We start from the raw sequence: 5,428 nt of genomic DNA, 5'->3' as shown, positions 1-5,428 counted from the left end.
TCATCTCTACAATAAATCAAAAAATCAGCCAGGTGGGGTAGCGCATGCCTGTAATTCCGGTTACTCGGAAGGCAGAGGCAGAAGAATCGCCGGAGCCCAACAGGTCGAGCTTGCGGTGGCCGGGAGCGGCCACTTCACTCCAGTCTGGGTGACAGAGTGAGACTCCAACTCAAAAAAAAAAAAAAAAAAAAAGACTAGAAAATAATTAAACAAATAGGAAAATTACTATATTTGGGGAGATATTATGATTTCTATAATTATTGTCACTCACCAACACTTTTTGTACCCATCAATTAGCCTCTTTTCATTAATTAGTCTCCTTCTCCTATCCTTTTTATTCTTTAGTAATCACCACTATACTCTCTACCTCCATGAGATTGATTTTTTATAGCTCATATGTATGAGTGAGAATATGCAATATTTATCTTTCTGTGCCTGTTATATATTACTTAACAAAATGTTCTCCAGTTTCATCCATGTTACTGCAAATAACAGAATTCTGTTTTTTTATGGATGATACACATATATCACTCACAAGAATTATATATATATATATATATATATATACCGAGTTTTCCTTATCTGTCATCCAAGAATCCAAGGGTGGGTACTTAGGTTGATTGCATGTCTTTGCTAATAGAAATAGTGCTGCAATAAACACAGGAATGGAGACATCCCTTTGATACACTGATTTCTTTTCTTTTAGACATACAACCAGACATCCCTTTGATACACTGATTTCTTTTCTTTTAGACATACAACTAGTGGATCACATGGTAGATTTACTTCAGTTTTCTGAGGAAACTTCAAACTGTTTTTTCCACAATGGTTGTATTCATTTACATTCCCTCCAACAATGTAAAGACTTTCCCTTTCTCTGCATCCTCATCAACACTATCTGTTTTTCCAATAACAGCCTTTCTAACCTGGCTGAGATGATACCACACGTTGGTTTGTGTTTGCATTGCTCCAAGGTTTGCTGAAATGGAACACTTTTTTATATACCTGATGGTCATTTGTGTTTCTTTTTTTTTTTTTTTTTTTTTGAGTCAGAGTCTCACTCTGTTGCCCAGACTGGAGTGAAGTGGCCGTTCCCGGCCACCGCAACCTCGACCTGCTGGGCTCTGGCGATCCTTTCGCCTCAGCCTTCCGAGTAGCTGGAACTACAGGTGTGTGCTACCATGCCCGGCTGATTTTTTTTTGATTTATTGTAGAGATGAGGTCTCATTGCCTAGGCGGGTCTCAAACCCGCGGGTTCAGGCAATCCACTCTCCTCAGCCTCCCAAAGGCGTGGGATTACAGGCTGAGCCACCGAGCTCGGCTGTGTTTCTTTTTTACTATTTTTTTTTTTTTTAGTTGGAGTCTCACTCTGTTGCCCAGGCTGAAGTGCAGTGGCACGCTCACGGCCACCGCATCCTGGACCTGCTGGGCTCAGGTGATCCTTCCGCCTTAGCCTTACAAGTAGCTGAAACTACAGGCACACGCCACCACACCTGGCTAATTTTTTGACTTGTTGTAGAGATGAAGTCTCCCCAAGTTGCCCAGACTGATCTCGAACCCATGGGCTGAGACATTCCTCTCACCTCGGCTTCCCAAAGTGCTGGTATTATAGGCCTGAGCCACCGCATCCCGCCATGTTTCTTCTTTTGAGACATGTCAATTCAGATTATTTGCCCATTTTTAGTTTATTCTATTATTTGCTTTTCAGTTGTTTGTATTCCTTGTATATTCTGGTAATTAATCCCTGGTCAGATGCATAGTTTGCAAATATTTTCTTCCACTCCACTGATTGTCTTTTCTGCCTGTTGTTTCCTTTACTGTGCAGAAGCTTTTTTTGCTTTGTCTAATTTTGCTTTTGTTGCTTCTGCTTTAGCAGTCTCACCCAAAATATCCTTGCCCAGACCCATGACTGAAACATTTCCCAATATTTCTTCCAATAGTTTTATAGTTTCAGTAAAGATTTAAATCTTTAATCTATTTTGAGTTATTTTCTATGGTGACAGATAGGAGTCTAACTTTATTCATCTGCATAGTTATTTAGTTTTCTCAGCACCATTACTAAAGAGATTATAGTTTTCCCAACATGTATACTTGGTGCCTTTGTTGAAAATAAATTGGCTGAAACATATAGACATGTTTCTAATTTTTCTATCCTGTTCCATTTGTTTATGTGTCTGTTTTTATGTCAATACCATGCTGTTTTGGTGACTATGGCTTTGTAGTATATTTTGAAGTCAAGTAATATATTCTCATTTTGAAATCGGGTAAATATTTCTTTATTTTGATTAAGATTGTTTTGGTTATTTGAGGACTTTTTGGCTCTATATGAATTTTAGTATAATATGCTTATTTCTGAGAATAATGTCATTGGCATTTAGTAGCGATTGCATTGAATCTGTAGATTGCTTTGGGTAATATAGGCATTTTAACAGTATTAATTATTCCAACCCATAAGCATAGGGTATCTTTCAATTGATTTTTGTGTCTTCTTCAATTTCTTTTGTTAGTGTTTATGGTTTTCTTTGTAGGTATCTTGCATTTCTCTGGTCAAATCTATTTCTGTATATTTTTATGATAGCTATGATAAATGAAATCACTTTCTGGGCTTTTTTTTCCCTGATGGTTCACTGTTAGAATATATAAATGCTACTGAATTTTGTGTGTTGGCTTTTATTCTGCAACCTTACTGAATTTATCAGTTCTAATGTGTTTGTGTGTGTGTGTGTGTGTGTAATCTTGTTTTTTTCTAAAGATTATGTCATCTGTGAACAAGAGTAATTTGACTTTTCCCTTTCAACTTGAGTGATCTTTATTTTATTCTCTTGCCTAATTTATCTGGCTAGGATTTCCAGTACAACTGGAAGTATTTTTATTGTTTTCCAGATCTTAGAGGAAAGGTTTTCAATTTTTCCTTGTGCAGTTTGATGTTAGTTGTGAACTTATATATGACCTTTGTTGTTTTGAGATATATTTCTTTTACATATATTTTGCTAAGAGTTTTTATCATAAAGGATGTTGAATTTTATCTAATGCTTGTTCAGCATCTTTTGAAATTATCATATGTTAGTGTCATGCATCATATTTATTAATTAACATGTGTTGAAATAGCCTTATATTCCTGGGATTAGTCTTTATTGATCGTGATGAAAGACCTTTTAATGTCTTGCGGAATTCTGTCTATTAGTGTTATGTTACATCCATGTTTATCAGTTATATGGGCCTGTAGTTTTCCTTTTTGTTGCCTTCTTGTCTGGTTTTGCTCTCAGGGTAATGCTGGTCTCCTAAACAGTGTTTGAAAATATTACTTCCTCTTCCATTTTTTGGAATAGATTTGTTGTTAGTTCTTCTTCTTTTTTTTTTTAATGTTTGGTAATATTTAGCAGTAAAGTCATTCAGTCTTGGGCCTTTCTTTGTTGTGAAACTTTATATTGTTTTTTGATCTCATCATTTATTTTTTGTATGTTTAAATTTTCTATTTCTTCATGGTTCAACCTTGATAGGTTGCATGTGCTCAAGAATTTATTAATTTCTTCTAGGTTTTCCAATTTGTTGGCATACAGTTGCTCACAACAGTCTCTAATAAAGTCTCATGGTAACCACAAAACAAAATTCTATAGTAGATACACTAGCAATAAAAATCAAGAAACCAAGGACATCTCTAAACCATAAAGGAAGACAGTAAGAAAGGATTAAGGGAGTTATAAAACACACAGAAACTAAGTAAGAAAATACCAGTAGTAAGTCTTTACATATTAATGATAACATTGAATATAAATGAGCTAAATTCTCCAATTAAAACACATAGATAAGATAAATGGCTAAAAAAAGCAATATTCCACTATATATTTCCTAATAGAAACTCCCTTTACCTATAAAGACACACATAGACTGAAAGAGAAGGGATGCAAAATGATATTCCATACAAATGGAAACCAAAAAAGAATAGGAGTAGCTATATTTTATCATATAAAATAGATTTCAAGTAAAAAAACTATTAAAAAAGACAAGGATATTATATGATAAAAGTGTCAATTAAATAAGATGCTATAACAATTTTAAGTATATATGCAACCAACGGTGGAGCATCAAAATATGTAAAGAAGATACTAATAGATCTAAAGAGTGAGCTACGCTTAAATACAACAGTAGTTGGGGATTTCAACACCCCGATTTTCAGTAATGAACAGATATTCTGGACAGAAAATCAACCAAGAGGCATTAAATTACACTCAAGGTCAAAGGAATGTAACAGCATTTACATAACATTTTGCCTAACTTTTACAGACTACACATTCTTCTCATCAGCACATGGTAAATTATATTTTAGGACACAAAACAAATATTGATAAATTTTGTATCCTATTTTATAACCTATCAGGTCCTCAAAGCAGGTATTTTTTTAATTGTTTTTTGTTTTGTTTTGTTGTTTAGTGTATTTTAGCTTTTTGTCTTTTGAGACACCATAATAGAGACGAGGAGAACAAAAGTACCCCCCACCTGCTAGTGGCATATTTTCCAACGAACAGGCTGAAATGAAACTCTTTCATATTATATAGACTAATTTTTTTTTTTTTTTTTTGAGTTGGAGTCTCACTCTGTCACCCAGACTGGAGTGCAGTGGCAGCTTCCGGCCACTGCAGCCTCGACCTGCTGGGCTCCGGTGATCCTTCCGCCTCAGCCTTCCAGTAGCTAAAACTACAAGTGTGCGCTACCACGCCCAGCTAATTTTTTGATTTTTTTAGAGATGAGGTCTGGCCAAGTTGCCCAGGCAGGTCTCGAGCCCGCGGGCTCAGGCAATCCACTCACCTCAGCTTCCCAAAGCGCGGGATTACAGGCTGAGCCTCCAAGCCCGGCTTAGATTAAATTTTATTTTTTATTTTATTCTTTATTTTATTTTTTTTATTTTTTGAGTTGGAGTCTCACTCTGTCGCCCAGACTGGAATGCAGTGGCCACTCCCGGCCACTGCAGCCTCGCCCGCCGGGGGCTCCGGCGATCCTTTACCCTCAGCCTTCCAAGTAGCCGGAATTACAGGCATGCGCTACCACGCCCGGCTGACTTTTTGATTTATTGTAGAGATGAGGTCTCGCTGCCCAGGCGGGTCTCGATCCCGTGGACTCAGGCAATCCACTCACCTCAGCCTCCCAAAGGCGTGGGATTACAGGCTGAGCCACTGAGGCCGGCTTAGATTAAATTTTTAAAGAACAATCCTTCAGTCGGCAAAAACAAGTCTACCAGTGGAGTTAAGACAAGGACAGTTACTTAGAATGGCAATAAGGAAAATAAAACAGTTGTACCTGGGCAATTGTTCTATGATGGGAACACAAAAATGAATGTGTGTCTAAGTTGAAAACTACTTATCTGGCTTCACATTTCATAGCTATATATATATATATATATATATATATATATATATATATATATATATAT

The sequence above is a fragment of the Carlito syrichta genome, unplaced genomic scaffold (assembly GCF_000164805.1).
Source record: "Carlito syrichta isolate Samal-C Ts95f unplaced genomic scaffold, Tarsius_syrichta-2.0.1 Scaffold315293, whole genome shotgun sequence".
Taxonomy (NCBI): domain Eukaryota; kingdom Metazoa; phylum Chordata; class Mammalia; order Primates; family Tarsiidae; genus Carlito; species Carlito syrichta.
The sequence above is the reverse complement of the archived record's forward strand: the minus strand, read 5'-3'. Positions refer to the sequence as shown.